Source organism: Balaenoptera physalus (assembly GCF_965194825.1).
Source record: "Balaenoptera physalus genome assembly, chromosome: 9".
NCBI lineage: Eukaryota > Metazoa > Chordata > Mammalia > Artiodactyla > Balaenopteridae > Balaenoptera > Balaenoptera physalus.
In genome coordinates this window covers 12,115,664-12,133,241 of record NC_138888.1, presented here as the reverse complement: position 1 = coordinate 12,133,241, position 17,578 = coordinate 12,115,664, and the positions used below count along the sequence as shown (strand labels likewise).

General features: G+C 39.6%; 1 protein-coding gene and 1 long non-coding RNA gene across 8 annotated transcripts in view; one reads left to right on the top strand and one right to left on the bottom strand.

Moving 5' to 3' along the window:
• Nucleotides 1-17,578, top strand: part of TIAM2 (TIAM Rac1 associated GEF 2) — a 262,449-nt gene that overhangs the window by 92,681 nt on the left and 152,190 nt on the right. The window lies entirely within an intron of this gene.
• LOC309667022 overlaps nt 8,583-17,578 on the bottom strand; it is a 398,987-nt gene continuing 389,991 nt past the window's right edge. Inside the window, exon 2 of the long non-coding RNA XR_014267484.1 lies at nt 8,583-8,890. This is a non-coding gene — a long non-coding RNA (uncharacterized lncRNA). The remainder of the gene's footprint in view (nt 8,891-17,578) is intronic.

Here is a 17,578-nt window from a genome sequence, read left to right as displayed (position 1 = left end):
AGTAGTTGTGGCGCATGGGCCTAGTTGCTCCGTGGCATGTGGGATCTTCCCAGACCAGGGCTCAAACCCGTATCCCCTGCACCAGCAGGCAGATTCTTAACCACTGCGCCACCAGGGAAGCCCAAAATTTGTTGTTTTAAAGTACTACATACATTCAGCTGTAATGTGAATAATCACCCTAATTTAGCTTATGTTTGGATGTGGATTTTTACATCAGATTTATGTACATTGGCAGTTAGTATTTTAGAATACTATAAAGTGGGAAAGAATCATAACTGATTATTGATGTCTACCTGGGCATAATATAGGGATACTTCTTACCTGCCAATCCTGGACTGGAAGGTCTCCAGAGCCCCTTTCAGCTCTAACAGTCTACAAATCGTTTTTATGTTTTGCATTTTTAGAAAAATAAATTTATTTATTTTTCTTTATTTATTTTTGGCTGTGTTGGGTCTTCGTTGCTGTGCACGGGCTTTCTCTAGTTGCAGCGAGAGGGGGCTACTCTTCATTGCGGTGCGTGGGCTTCTCATTGCGGTGGCTTCTCTTGTTGTGGAGCACGGGCTCTAGGTGCGCGGGCTTCAGTAGTTGTGGCTTGCAGGCTCTAAAGCGCAGGCTCAGTAGTTGTGGCGCACGGGCTTAGTTGCTCCGCGGCATGTGGGATCTTCCTGGACCAGGGCTCGAAGCCATGTCCCCTGCATTGGCAGGCGGATTCTTAACCACTGAGCTACCCAGGGAAGTCCCTATGTTTTGCATTTTTAAAAAAGCTTTTATTGTCACTTGGTGCTAAATAGTGCTTAGAGACAATCTCAGAAATAGAAGTTAGGTGAGGGGCAAAAAGGAACTTGAGAAATCATTTGGTAGTGGTATACCATAAGTATTCATAGGCATAAAAGTGATTTCTGTTCTATATTAAAAAAAAGTTTAAAAAATGTAATATTGGAATTGTGATACAAAAGATCTGCTGTGGTATTAAGATTGTGTATATCTGTTGTAAAGTGCCGTTTCATGTTAGCATTCATGACATTTGTGGAAGAGAAGGCAGGGATGTACATCTTCAAGCCTAGAATTTAGTTAGAGACATTGGTTTAATTGCTGTGGTCTGTGTACGCATTGAGGAAATAATTTAGAATGTTATTTTTTGTAGTTTGTGTGTGAGGTGGAGGAGAACATTCTGCGCTTGCAGGAAGCAGTGGAACAGTATTGTTGGCTGTGGAATTACCCTGTGAAGCCATTCCCTCCACCCGGGGAGTCATTGTTTGGGTGTGTTTTGTGTTAGAAGAGATTTGTCTGGCTCACTGACCATTCCAGAACGTATTTCATTAGAATAAGAAAGTGTAACTTTCTGGTCTGTGTATATTTTACAAGCTTTGACTACTCCCTTTGTGACAAAGTCCTGGACTTTAACAGCAGCTTAAAGAGTCCAAATTCCTCTCATGTGTCAGAAGTATTATCATATTTCTGTGCACAAGTTTTCCAAAGAAAACTAATAATGACATGCTGATTATCTGCAAAATCCCCAAGGGATCAACTGTAGGAAGCAAGGTTAAATAAGACTGAATTAATATGTTTTAGTATCGTGTTATATCTTCAGTGATGAAAACAAAATCCGTAAAATACTTTTCAATTCAAGTTTGGGGGTCCATCTTCTGAAATGTGAAAACAGCTTTGGATTCCATACATGAGATATTCTTGCTCACTCTCTTAATACACATATTTAATTTGAAAAAAACCTTTTATTGTATAAGGAGAGAGAAAAATTTGAGTTGTTAATGAATGAACATGTTAGAGAGAGAATGGTAGAGAATTGAGCCTCTGTGGCCTTAAAAATCAGTCAAAATTAACTACGTTTTTCCAGTGTCTTTTTATTTCACAAGTTGTTTGTTCAAACAGTCTTTTAGTTTTTTCCTGTATGCTCTGTGCTCCTCCCGAACTGGTTCTGATGTCTCCTTGCTAGTGCTTTCTCGGGTCCTGGGACTTCAGAGGTTTTATTAACACCTGCCTTTTCCCCAAATCTCAGCCCACCTCTTTTCTGACAATTTTCATGACTCTTCAGCAGTTTCTTTGCACTGTGACCAGCCACAGTGTCAAGATACCATCCATTTATCTCTTGGTCAACTTTCTTTTAATAAACTTTTTGTTGTAGAACAGTTTTAGTTTTACAGAATTATCACAAAGACAGTATAGTGAGTTCCCCACACCCAGTTTCTCCTATATTTAACATCTTTCATTACTGTGGTGCATTGTTTTATAACTAATGAAACAATATTGATACATTGTTATTAACTAAAACCCCTCCTTACTCTATTCAGAATTTCTGTTTTGCCCTAATGTCCTTTTTCTATTTCAGGATCCCATCCAGGATACCCCGTTATGTTATATTTTTGTCATCACGTTTCATTAACCTCCTCTGAGCTGTGACAGTTTTTCTGACTTCTCTTGTTTTGGATGGCCTTGACAGTTTGAGGAGTTCTGGTCAGATGTTTTGTAGAATGTTTCTTTCTTTCTTTTTTTTTTTTTTTTTTGGGCTGTGTCAGGTCTTAGTTGTGGCACACGGGCTTCTCTCTAGTTGTGGTGCACAGGCTGTGGGGCATGTGGGCTCTATAGTTGAGGCATCTGGGCTCAGTAGTTGTGGCACACGGGCTTAGTTGCCCCACAGCATCTGGGTTCTTAGTTCCCCTCCAGGGATCGAACCTGCATCCCCTGCATTGGAAGGCGGATTCTTTACTACTGGACCACCAGGGAAGTCCCTGTAAAATGTTTCTTAATTTTCTGATTAGGCCGGGCTAATGTGTTTTGGGGAAGAAGATTACAAATATAAAAGCCATAATTATCACATGATATCAAGGGTACATATTATCAGTATGACTTTTCACAGTTTATGTTAACTTAGACGATCTGGCTTGAAGTAGTATTTGGCAGGTTTCTCGACTGTAAAGTTACTCTTTTCTCTCTCTCTTTTCCATAGTGTACTCTTTGGAAGAAAGTCATTTTACACAGCCCTCACTTAAAGAGTGGGAGTTAGGGGCTTCCCTGGTGGCGCAGTGGTTGAGAATCTGCCTGCCAATGCAGGGGACACGGGTTCGAGCCCTGGTCTGGGAAGATCCCACATGCCGCGGAGCAGCTAGGCCCGTGAGCCACAACTACTGAGCCTGCGCGTCTGGAGCCTGTGCTCGACAACGAGAGAGGCCGTGACAGTGAGAGGCCCGCGCACCGCGATGAAGAGTGGCCCCCGCTTGCCGCAACTAGAGAAAGCCCTCGCACAGAAACGAAGACCCAACACAGCCAAAAATAAAAAATTAATTAATTAAAAAAAAAAAAAAAAGAGTGGGAGTCAGGCTCCACCCCTTGAGGTCAAAGGATCTACATAAATTCTTTTAATTTTGCACAGGAGAGTTGTCTGTTTTCCCACATTTACTTATTTATTCAATCATTTATTTATATCAGTATGGATTCATGGATATTTCTTTTATACTGCAGATTATAATCCAGTACTACTTTATTTTGTTGCTTAAATTGTTCCAGCTCTGGCCATTGGAAACTCTTTTAGTTGGCTTTTGTGTCCCTTCGACATACACTCATCATGGTGGGTTTTTCCTGCTCCAGTCCTGGAATCAGTCATTTCTCCAAGGAGCCCTTGTTTCTTGGTATTAGGAACCAAGATGTGGGTGCTAGGTGTACCTGCTGGGGTGCTGTTACTTCTTTACATGTATTTTAATGTATATTTCCTGTTCCTCCAACTAGATGAGTTTCTCAACCTGCCCCATTTCAGACCAGTTAAGACAGAATTTCTGAGCCTGGGGCTTAGGTATTAGTATGTTGTTAAAATTCCCCAGGTGAGGAAAGTGGCGGGGGGTGGTGGTGGTGGGATGAATTGGGAGATTAGGATTGACATATATACACTACTGTGTATAAAATAGATAACGAATAAGAACCTGCTGTATAAAAAATAAATAAAATAAAATTCGAAAAAAAAATTCCCCAGGTGATTTTTTTTTTTTTAATTTTTATTTATTTATTTATTTATGGCTGTGTTGGGTCTTCGTTTCTGTGCGAGGGCTTTGTCCAGTTGCGGCAAGCGGGGGCCACTCTTCATCGCGGTACGCGGGCCTCTCACTATCGCGGCCTCTCTCGTTGCGGAGCACAGGCTCCAGACGCGCAGGCTCAGTAACTGTGGCTCACGGGCCTAGTTGCTCTGCGGCATGTGGGATCTTCCCAGACCAGGGCTCGAACCCGTGTCCCCTGCATTGGCAGGCAGATTCTCAACCACTGCGCCACCAGGGAAGCCCCCCCAGGTGATTTTAATGTGCAGCCAGAGAAGCAATTCTAGCCTGTAAAACCCGTGAAGATAAAGACTGCTAATATGTGAAGTAGATACTGGATGAATGTTTATTAGTGTTAATGTTAATAATTAATTATTTACTTAGAAAAAAAATTACTGAGTCCATAACACCTGCCAGGCACTATACAAATCACTGGAATAAAAGCCTTAGTCCTTGACACTGATAAAAATGATTGGAAACAGTTGATATTGAAAACATACTATATACAAGCACTAAGCTAATCACCTTATGTACATTATTTCATTAAGTCTTCAAACAACTCTTTGTCTTAGGTCTATTTACCAATGTGCCAAATTGAGGCTCTGAAAGATTTAAATGACTTACCTAAGATCACATGGAAAGTTGTGGAGCTGGGGTTTGAACTGAGATCTGGCTGGTCTCCAAAGCTCATCATAGCCACCCACTATCCTGTCTTCCTCAGGGATTCCAAGTTTGAGTGGAGGAACAAATAGATAATTATATTAGAAGGGGATACATTTTATACTATAAGTCCCTGTAGGATGTTAATCAGGAAAAAACAGTACAATACTGAGAGATAAAGGGTTATGATAGAAGCACAGAGAAATGGTATCTAACAACCTAGAGAGAGAGTGTATGTGATCATGGAAGACTTTTTGGAAGAGAGGACATCTGACCTGTGTTTTGAAAGATTATTAGGAGCTGACTATGCAATGTGGAGAGGAAGAAGATATTTCAGGCAGTCGTGCTAGGAGATTAACATTGATACAGTACTATTAACTAAACAACAGATCTTCCCCAGTTTTTCCACTAATATATGTTTTCTGTTCCAAGATCCAGTTCATGATTGTACATTCCATTTAGTTGTCATATCTCTTGGTATTCCCCAATCTGTGACTGTGTCTTGGTTTTTCCTTGTTTTTTATGACCTTGACATTTTGGGTGAGTCAGGAATCTCATGGAATGTCCGTCTATTTGTGTTGACCTCTTATTTTTTTCATATTAGACTGAGGTTATGGATTTTGAGCAGAATATCATAAAGGCAATGTGCCCTTTTCTTTGCATGATATTAGGGACACGTGATGTCAACATGATTTATACTTTGGTCACTTGGTTAAAGTGTTGTCAGCCAGCTTTCTCCATAGTGTAGTAACTATTTTTTACTTTCTATATTCTGTTAGAAGGAAGTCACCAAGTCCAGCCCCTATCAAGGGGAGGGGATTTAGCTCCACCTTCTAGAGGGAGGAGTATCAAATAATTTGTGGTCGTATCTGAAAACTAGCACAGTGTTTAATAAATTTGGGGTGATGTACTTTGAGGCATTGCAAAAATCCTTTTTCTCTATAGCTTCACCCACTGCCCACTGCCTTTAGTATTTATCCAGCCTGAGCAATATGACTGTGCTGTTCTTTTTTTTTTTTTTTCCATGGCCAAGTGTGGCATGCAGGATTATAATTCCCCGATCAGGGATCAAACCCGTGCCCCCTGCAGTGGAAGTGCGGAGTCTTAACCCCTGGACCACCAGGGAAGTCCCATGACTGTGCTGTTCTAATGATGATTTTCTGTATCTCTCATTCTTGCGAGTCTTATGTCATGAAGATTTGTTCCTTCTCCTCTATTTATTTCTTTATTCAGTTATTTATTTATTGTGTATCAGTATGGGCTTGTGGTAATTTATTTTATCCTTTGGGTTATAATCCAATGCTATCATTATTATGTTGCTCAAATTGTTCTAAATGTGGTGATTGAAAACTCTTTCAGGTTGGCTCCTTTTTCCTTTTGGCGTTCTGGCACTATAGGATGTGCCAGGTTCATCTTCAGTGTTTACCTGCTCCAGCTCTAGAATTAGCCTTTAGTTGAAAATGGTATTTAGAAACCAGGACCTGGGTACTGGGTGTGCTCATTGCTACTGGAGTGTTGCTGCTTCTCTTAGGCACTCTCAATGAACAGAGCGAGGAAATATTTGTATATATACTAATCCAAGTATACACATACCTGTATTTCTTTCTCTGCCTTAAAATAAACATGAGTTCACACTGGTATCTCTGACTTTACATTTATATCTGTATTTCTGTATCTGTCTATATATATATTAAAATAAACATGAGTTCATACTGATATCACAGAACCTACACACATCTATATTTATTTTTATATCTATTTCCCTGTTTATATTTATTATCCAGAAACACAAGGCTCATTTTATTCTTCCCCTTTTTCTTCTTCATAGCTTCTTTTTCTGACAGTGAAAATCTTGGCTTCCGTTATCTCCAGTTTATTCGTGAATTTGTTTAATCCTGGTTTATATGTAAAGTAGTTTCAGAATTGCCGAACTGGTACTCTTGAGAGCGACACATTTACCAATCACAGTACAGTGTTCAGTGTTTACACTTTTTTTTTTTTGTCTTGTCATTAGCTTATAGTGTCAGCTAAAATACTGGGCTCCAGAGATACTTAGATCAGCTCCTTTCCCCCACCCACTGTAGTGAAGTTATGTCATCCATTTGTTACATTCCTTTCCTATAGCCTGCACCCCATCCTGAGATCCTCTGACACCCTGGTTGAGTTTTTAAAAATATTGCATAAGAGTTTAACTTGCACTTTGTGGTGTATAGTTATATGGGTTTTGACGAAGGCATAGGGTCATGTATCCACCATCCCAGTGTCATAATGAACATTTCCATCATCCTAAAATTCTCTGTGTGGTCCCCTGCTCCCTGGCAACCACTGATTCTCTCCCTAGAATTTTATTTTTTCCTGAATGTCATATAAATTGGGTTATAAAACATGCAGCCTTTTTTTGAAGCAGGGGGGTATGGCTTCTTTAAGTTAGGAAAATGCATGTGAGATTCATCCAGTTTATTGGGTGAATCAATAAATTGTTCTCTTTTATTGCTGCATAGTATTCCATTGTATGGATGTACCACTATTAATCATTTGATTGTTGAAGGACATTTTGGTTGTTTGTAATATTTGGCGATTATGAATAAGCATTTATATACAGATTTTTGTGCGAGTATAAGTTTGTAATTCAGTGGGTAAATTCCTTGGAGTGGGATTGCTGGGTTATATGGTGGATGTGTGTTTAGCTTTATAAGAAACTGTGAAACTGTTTTCCAAAGTGGCTGTCGTTTTGCATCCCTACCTCCTGTGGCTCCATATCCTCACCAGCTTTTGGTGTTATCAGTTTGTTTTACTTTTTAAAAATTTTAGCCATTCTCATAGTGTATAGTGACATCTCCTTGTGGTTTTAATTTGCGTTCCCTGAATAACTAATAATGTTGAGCTTCTTTTCATGTGCTTGTTTGCCATCCATATATATCTTCTTTGGTGAAGTGTCTGTTCAGATCTTTTGCTTATTTAAAAAACTGAGTTGTTTGTTTTCTTATTGTTGGGTTTTGCCAACTTTTTATATATATTTTGGAGACAGGTCCTTTATTGGCTATGTGATTTGCAAATATTTCCTCTCATTCTGAGACTTGTAACTTTTTTTTTTTTTAAGAAAATAACTGGTTCAGATTTAGTGGCAAGGCAACATAATTTAATAGAAGGGGTAATGATTCAAGACTTAGAAATGCAGTAACAAGATCTCTGTATCAAATTGTAAATGATACTTTAAATACTTTATTTTTCCACAGTCGACTAAAAAGAATTGTTTTAACAGTTGATCATATTGTGGTTGACCTCTTTCCTGTTTGTTTATAGCACAGCTTTAATGTGATCCTAGGGATGGAGTGTGTGTTTGTGTGTGTGTAGATGGGTGTGTACACGTGTGTATGGACATGAACAATTGTTTGTACATTTCCTGCAGTGTATCTTGATCTGGTTGATAGTTACATGAGTATATACATATGTAAAAGTTTATGGAAAGGTGCAGTTAAGATTTGTGCTTTTTATTGCATGCATGTTATAACTATAAAAAATAAACAAGGTATATGTGGCTATAAGGTGGTGAAGCCTTGGATAAAAGTAATAAGTAGAAGAAAGTCGAAATCATGTAGAAATGATGGATGAATACATATGGAAAAAATATTTATCTGGAATTCCACACGATTGTCCTGTGGAAGATACAGAGAAGCTTAGAAGGAAAATAATAGACCAGTGTACACCTCATGCATAAAGGCTAGATATCCTACAGCTTGGAATATAGATCATTTTCTCTTGATAACTATGAATGAGTAAGTAGCCTAGTGTCTTGGTTGTAGGGTTTTAATAACAATCTACAAATTTATCTGTACATTTTTTTTAAAGGATATTTATTTTACTTTTTTTTCTTTAAAGGAATTCCTTTTATTTTTATTATTTATTTATTTATTTATTTATTTAATTTTGGCTGTGTTGGGTCTTCGTTTCTGTGCGAGGGCTTTCTCTAGCTGCGGCAAGCAGGGGCCACTCTTCATCGCGGTATGCGGGCCTGTCACTGTCGCGGCCTCTCCCGTTGCGGAGCACAGGCTCCAGACGCGCAGGCTCAGTAATTGTGGCTCACGGGCCTAGTTGCTCCGCGGCATGTGGGATCTTCCCAGACCAGGGCTCGAACCCGTGTCCCCTGCATTGGCAGGCAGATTCTCAACCACTGTGCCACCAGGGAAGCCCTATCTGTACATTTTTTAAAGCTTCTTTGACGCTGTGTTGATTTGGTAATTCCCAAAAGACTTCCTTTGCCAGTGTGGGAATGTCAATGTTGTTGGTGAGTAGAATCAAATAATGTGAGATACAAGTGCCTTATTTTAAGAACTAAACCTGAAACTTGTTGTCTAGCTTTTACAGCCTTAGGACATGAAAATCGCATAACTCATAGAAAAGTATATTGTCTCATGAACATTGCTAAAACATAAAACCCTGATAAGTTTATGTATCTGGCTTGCCTGTGCTTTAATTGTGAATTGTGACTGTATTTTGGGCTGTGATTTGAAGAGTTGACCTCCTCAGAACTTTCGGTTTGGCCCAGAACCAAACGTAGTATAAGAGCTGGCAGACACCGTAAGGAAGCTCTGGTTCTGGAATTTCATTACTGTGTTGGGAGACTTTGTTTCTTTGTTTCTCAATGGGGGAAAAATTCTTTTGAGTAACTCCGGGTGGAGACTTGACAGGGTTTGAACATTAAAACTGGGTTCGAGTCCCCTACTATTATTGTGTTACTGTCGATTTCCCCTTTCATGGTTGTTAGCATGTGCCTTATGTATTGAGGTGCTCCTATGTTGGGTGCATAAACATTTATGATTGTTATTATCTTCTTCTTGGATTGATCCCTTGATCATTATGTAGTGTCCTTCCTTATCTCTTGTAACAGTCTTTATTTTAAAGTCTAAAAGAAGAACAAAGAAAACTCAAAGTCAGTAGAAGGAAAGAAATAAAGATCAAAGCAGAAATAAAGAAAATTGAAATGAAGAAAACAATAGCAAAGATCAATAAAACTAAAAGCTGGTTCTTTGAGAAGATAAACAAAATTGATAAACCTTTGGCCAGACTCATCAAGAAAAAAGGGAAAGGGTGCAAATCAATAAAATTAGAAATGAAAAAGGAGAAATCATAACTGACACCACAGAAATACAAACATTATAAGAGACTACTACAAACAACTATATGCCATTAAAATGGACAACCACGAAGAAATGGACAAATTCTTGGAAAGGTACAATTTTCCAAGACTGAACCAGGAAGAATTAGAAAATATAAACAGACCTATCACACGTAGTGAAATTGAAACTGTAATTAAAAATCTTCCAACAAACAAAAGTCCAGGACCAGATGGCTTCACAGGTGAATTCTATCAAACATTTAGAGAAGAACTAACACCTATCCTTCTCACACTCTTGCAAAATAAGGGAGGAGGAACACTCCCAAATTCATTCTATGAAGCTACCATCACCCTGATACCAAAACCAGAAAAAGATATCACAAAAAAAGAAAATTATAGACCAATATCACTGATGAACATAGATACAAAAATCCTCGACAAAATACTAGCAAACAGAATCCAACAACATATTAAAAGGATGATACACCATGATCAAGTGGGATTTATCCCAGGGATGCAAGAATTCTTCCATATACACAAATCAATCAATGTGATATAACATATCAACAAATTAAGGAATAAAAACCATATGATGATCTCAGTAGAGGCAGAAAAAGCTTTTTACAAAATTCAACACCCATTTATGATAAAAACTCTCCAGAAAATGGGCATAGAGGGAACCTATGTCAACATAATAAAGGCCATATATGACAAACCCACAGCAAGCATCATACTCAGTGGTGAAAAACTGAAAGCATTTCCACTAAGATCAGGAACACGACAAGGATGTCCACTCTCGCTACTCTTATTCAACATAGTTTTGGAAATCCTAGCCACGGCAATCAGAGAAGAAAAAGAAATAAAAGGAATCCAAATTGGAAAAGAAGTAAAAGTGTCACTGTTAGCAGATGACATGATACTATATATAGAAAATCCTAATGTGCCACCAGAAAACTACTAGAGCTAATCAATGAATTTGGTAAGGTTGCAGGATACAAAATTAATGGGCAGAAATCTCTGGCATTCCTATACACTAACAATGAAAAATCAGAAAGAGAAATTAAGGAAACAATCCCATTTACCATCGTAACAAAAAGAATAAAATACCTAGGAATAAACCTACCTAAGGAGGCAAAAGACTTGTACTCAGAAAACTGTAAAACACTGATGAAAGAAATCAAAGATGACATAAAAAGATGAAGAAATATACTATGTTCTTGGATTGGAAGAATCAGTATTGTGAGTATGACTGTACTACCGAAAGCAACCTACAGATTCAATGCAATCCCTATCAAACTACCAGTGGCATTCTTCACAGAATTAGAACAAAAAATTTTACAGCTTGAATGGAAACACAAAAGACCCCGAATAGCCAAAGCAATCTTGAGAAAGAAAAATGGAGCTGGAGGAATCAGGCTCCCCAACTTCAAACTATGCTACAAAGCTACAGTAATCAGGACACTGGCACAGTGTCAGTAGCGCACTGGCACAAAAACAGAAATATAGATCAATGGAACAGCATAGAAATCCCAGAGATAAACCCACGCACATATGGTCACCTTATCTTTGACAAAGGAGGCAAGAATATGCAGTGGAGAAAAGACAGCCTCTTCAATAAGTGGTGCTGGGAAAACTGGACAGTTACATGTAAAAGAATGAAATTAGAACACTTCCTAACACCATACACAAAAATAAACTCAAAATGGATTAGAGACCTAAATGTAAGGCCAACACTATAAAACTCTTAGAGGAAAACACAGGAAGAACACTCTTTGACATAAATCACAGCAAGATCCTTTTTGACCCACTTCCTAGAGAAATGGAAATAAAAACAAAAATAAACAAATGGGACCTAATGAAACTTAAGAGCTTTTGCACAGCAAAGGAAACCATAAACAAGACGAAAAGACAACCCTCAGAATGGGAGAAAATATTTGCAAACGAAGCAACTGACAAAGGATTAATCTCCAAAATATACAAGCAGCTCATGCAGCTCAATATCAAAAAAAACAAACAACCCAATCCAAAAATGGGCAGAAGACCTAAACAGACATTTCTCCAAAGAAGACATACAGATTGCCAACAAACACATGAAAGGATGCTCAGCATCACTAATCATTAGAGAAATGCAAATCAAAACTACAATGAGGTATCACCTCACACCGGCCAGAATGGCCATTATCAAAAAATCTAGAAACAGTAAATGCTGGGAATGTTGTGGTGAAAAAGGAACCCTCCTGCACTGTTGGTGGAAATGTAAATTGATACAGCTACTATGGAGAACAGTACGGAGGTTCCTTGCAAAAACTAAAAATAGAATTACCGTATGACCCAGCAATCCCACTACTGGCATATACCCTGAGAAGACCATAATTCAAAAAGAGACATGTACCACAATGTTCATTGCAGCACTATTTACAATAACCAGGATATGGAAGCAACCTAAATGTCCATCGACAGATGAATGGATAAAGAAGAAGTGGCAAAAAAAAAAAAAAAAAAAAAAAGAAGTGGCATATATATACAATGGAATATTACTCAGCCATAAAAATAAATGAAATTGAGTTATTTATAGTGAGGTGGATGGACCTAGAGTCTGTCATACAGAGTGAAGTAAGTCAGAAAGAGAAAAACAAATACCGTATGCTAACACATATATATGGAATCTAAAAAAAATAAAAAGTGGTACTGATGAACCTAGTGGCAGGGAAGGAGAGACGTAGACATAGAGAATGAACTTGAAGACACGGGGTTGGTGGGGAGGGAGAAGCTGGGGCAAAGTGAGAGTAGCATCGACATGTATACACTATTGAACGTAAAATAGTTAGCTTGTGGGAAGCAGCAGCATAGCACAGGGAGATCAGCTCGGTGCTTTGCGATGACCTAGAGGGGTGGGATAGGGAGGGTGGGAGAGAGGCTTAAGAGGGAGGGGATATGGGGATATATGTACGCATATGACTGATTCACTTTGTTGTACAACAGACACTAACACAGTATTGTGAAGCAATTATACTCCAATAAAGATTTATTAAAAAAAAACTGGGTTTGAACATTAAAACTGGGTTACGTAATTATACTTCATGGCCAGTGTAATTAATAACTTGTGTGCGAGCATACTGAAAGTAAACAAGGCATGTTTCTTTTAGGTTACATATTTGTCCCCAGTTCTAGTTCCTACTGTGGTGAAGATAAGCATCTCATTTCATTTTTCTCCTCTCCCCCTCATTCCTTTCCCCCTTTTCTTCCCGCTTCCTCCTCCCCTCCTGTCTCCAGAGTAGGATACTGGCAAAATTAATTTTGTTCATATGTACACACTATTAAACCATTTCCTTCTAGTTTTTCTTATATTCTAACAATGCATATTCTACTACGCACAAATAATTGTGCATTTCCTTTCTCTTGCCCTTATATGACCTTCTTATTTTCAAGTGAAAATAACCTTTTTTTGTTGTAATACAAAAGGATAACTTCCGTAAGTGCAAATTTATTATGAATTCTAACAATGATCTAGTGAAAAGGAGGAACAGCTTATTTTTTGGCGTGCTGACTCTGGCTTGAAATCTGGGCAGGAACAGGCGCTAAGCGGATTTGGCAACCGGTCATGCTGCTAATTTGTGTTCATAACCTGGCCTCTAAGGCCAACCCAGTATTGGTAATTTGGAGACAAGCTATTGGATATGTGTCTGAAAGTCCTGCTCATGTCCTTTAGACTGGATAGCATTGAACTTTGGAAAGTCCAGCTGATCTCTGAAGTGGTTCCAGAATAATGGTCTCTCTCGTGCCATCCATAGTAGTTCTGGGCCCACTTGGGACTGTGCCCTCCCCTCCCCGCCCCCTCTTCCTAACCTCCACCCCCGCCACCACTTTTAGCCTCACCATGAAGATGTCTCACTGTTTCTAATTTTGAGCCTCTCAGTCAGATTCTCATTTACATCATGTTTTGTTGATATTTGTTATTCATTGATAACATCACATCACACATGAGACTGTGAAGGCCCGGAGCATGGGCAGAAATTAAATCTGTGCGGTTCTGCTGGTGCCCTGCCATGGCCTGGAAGAGTTTTCTCCCAGGTGAGGAGGGGTAGGTGTGTGTGTGCAGACTTTCAGAGGGGACCCACCAGGAATGCTTTCAGTGGATAGGCTTCAATATTTTATGGGACTTCTGCATCGTATTTCTAGTGTGTCTTTCCTGTTTGGCCCTGGTTTTCCTTTAGTTTTTATCCTTTGTAATAGGCTTTGATTTCAGAAATGGGAAGCAAGCCCGGATTTTTTTTTTTGGGGGGCTGTGTTGGAGTTTTGTTGCTGCGTGCGGACTTTCTCTAGTTGGAACGAGCGGGAACTATTCTTCGTTGCGCTGCGTGGGCTTCTCATTGCATTGGCTTTTCTTGTTGCAGAGCACGGGCTCTAGGCACACGGGCTTCAGTAGTTGTGGCACGCAGGCTTCAGTAGTTGTGGCTCGCGGGCTCTAGAGCGCAGGCTCAGTAGTTGTGGCACACGGGCTTAGTTGCTCCGCGGCATGTGGGATCTTCCCGGACCAGGGCTCGAACCCGTGTCCCCTGCATTGACAGGCAGATTCTTAACCACTGCGCCACCAGGGAAGTCCTGCGAGCCCGGATTTTAACAATAAACTTTAAAAACAATATTTGGTGAAATTCTTATTTGCATACCTTCCTGAGGTCTAATGGTTACGGTGAAGTAAAAATTTTTTTGATTAATTCTTTACCAGTATTTCCATTACGATCTTCCCAACCTGCTGGAGCTGCAGGGTTCTCGGTAAAGGACCCCCACGGTGTCTTACAGTGCCGCCACCACATCGTACTACCTCAGTTAGCAGGGCCAATGGAAGATGCAGGTGGGCTCTGGGAACTCACTCTAGAGTTGGCACAGAGGACGTTAGTTTCTACCTCGTTCACAGGCAGCAGTGTAACATCTTGAAGTCGAAGGTCACACTGTCAGTTCTTCGAGGAGACCTCTGGCCATCCCACCACTGGGATTTCGCAACCACAGTTGCCTGAAGCTCCCAGGCTCTTGGCATTTTGCTTGGTCTCTCTCTTCCTTAACTGTTGGCGTGGATCTCCTGGCTTTCTCCCTTTCTGGAGCCCCTTTCCATTAACTGCTAAAGACAAAGACTCTCTAAAATAGATAATCAACAAGGACCTGTTATATAGCACAGGGAACTATATTCAGTGTCTCGTAATAACCTGTAATGGAAAAGAATCTGAAACTAATACAACTTTGTAAATCAACTATACTTCAATTAAAAAAAAAAAAGACAAAGGGCTCTCTACTCACCTTTCATATGCATGGAAGACCTGAGAAAGGATTTGAAATTTCTGCTTTTTCTTTCTCCTTCCTTCATGAATCTGCTCAATGGAAAGGAGAAATTGAAAGACTGATGTCTCCACAGATATGAACTGTGCTACTTCTTCAGGAGACAGAAGTGGTGGCAGTTAGTTTTGGTTTTAAATAACATTTTGCTTTTCACCCTGCCATTATCATTTGAATCTAGGTCCACTTCCTGGCCTAGGTTGTTCTAGATCATCCTTTTATGCCAGGATCTTAATCTATTCTTCTTTCGTCTCCACACAACCTCAGTGAGGTCCATGTGTGTAATAAACACTCTCTAAATCTTAGTTTAATCTGTGAATCTTAAGCAGGTAAAGTCCTTAAGTTTAAAGGATTTGACCGAAATGATCTGTATGTGAAAGTGCCCCATTTTGCAACATTTTACTGGTTGCTAACAGTCATCCATGAAGATATTAAGGAATCTTAAGGAATTTACAGAAGCTTTAGGATTAAGAAGAGGATTATACAGCTGTATAACCTAGTCAATGTCTTAAGGCCATTTTCACCTCAGAGTCTCCCATTATGTTAAACATAAATATAATATTTGCTTTCTACTGTCCGAACATAGCTTCCTTTTTTTAAATTGAAGTATAGTTGATTTATAATAGCGTGTTAGTTTCAGGTGTACAGCAGTGATTCAGTTACATATATACATATATATATATTTTTTTTTCAGATTATTTTCCATTATAGGTTATTATAAGATATTGAATAAAGGTATCACCTCACACCAGTCAGAATGGCCATCATCAAAAAATCTAGAAACAATAAATGCTGGAGAGGGTGTGGAGAAAAGGGAACCCTCTTGCACTGTTGGTGGGAATGTCAATTGATACAGCCACTATGGAGGACTGTATGGAGGTTCCTTAAAAAACTACAAATAGAACTACCATACGACCCAGCAGTCCCACTACTGGGCATATACCCAGAGAAAACCATAATTCAAAAAGAGTCATGTACCACAATGTTCATTGCAGCTCTGTTTACAATAGCCAGGACATGGAAGCAACCTAAGTGTCCATCAACAGATGAATGGATAAAGAAGATGTGGCACACATATTCAGTGGAATATTACTCAGCCATAAAAAGAAGCAAAATTGAGTTATTTGTAGTGAGGTGGATGGACCTAGAGTCTATCATACAGAGTGAAGTCAGAAAGAGGAAAACAAATACTGTATGCTAACACATATATATGGAATCTTAAAAAAAAAATGGTACTGAAGAACCTAGGGGCAGGACAGGAATAAAGACGCAGATGTAGAGAATGGACTTGAAGACACGGGGAGGGGGAAGGGTAAGCTGGGACAAAGTGAGAGAGTGGCATGGACATATATACACTACCAAATGTAAAATAGATAGCTAGTGGGAAGCAGCCACATAGCACAGGGAGATCAGCTCGGTGAGATATGGAGGGTGGGAGGGAGATGCAAGAGGGAGGAGATATGGGGATATATGTATGAGTATAGCTGGTTCACTTTGTTATAAAGCAGAAACTAACACACCATTGTAAAGCAGTTATACCCCAATAAAGATGTTAAAAATAAATTTTGAAAAATGATTTTTTTAAATTATGGAAAAACAAAGAAGTCCCCTGTCAAACATAATTTCTTAAATGTCCTAGAGACAAACATAATGTTTGGGAAGTATGCCCAAGTTATGAAATGTAGCTACATACACTATGAAACACATAATCAGTCTTCTCATTGCAACAGTGTAAAACTTCACACTCTTTTTGTTACGATAGGAACCCCTCTCCCCCAATCCTGAGTACCCCCTTGTGGAGAGACCTTCTAAGACATCATAGCAGAATTAACTTTCTCTTCTTTCCCAAACTTGTTTTTATACTCTACCAGTGCTGTTGGAAAGAAGTTCTATTTATCTGAAAAACGATTATGATTTGGAGACCCACCACCACCACCACTGTTGATGAGATTCTGGGGAACCAGGCTCTGTGCTGGGCATGGGGACACCAGCTCTCTGAGCCACAGCCTCATGACCCACCTTCATTTTCAGACACAGCTTTGAGGGGTGGTCAGTGTGTCTGAGATACCCTTTGTGGTGACCACCCTGTACCTGTTCTCTGCCCTGGTTCCGATGCTGTGGGTGCCCACTTGGTGTGGAAGCGCAGACCGGAGATGGGAGAGTTAACACCCCTGGCCACAGCCTGAAACCCGGAGGGTATGGAAGCCAGTAGACAGATGCTTCTGCCTCCTTCCTGCAGGGGGACAATCCCAGCTGACATATGCATGGCTCCCAGGATACCCTGGGATTGATACCCTGTTGTCCACAGTGTTGGCCTTGGTAACTCATCCTTCTTCCCTGTTTCACCCTCTCTACTCTCTCTTGTTCCTTCCTCTTGGATGACCTTCCAAATGACAATAGAGATATTGAAGAAATAAATTGTCTTGCTGTTTTT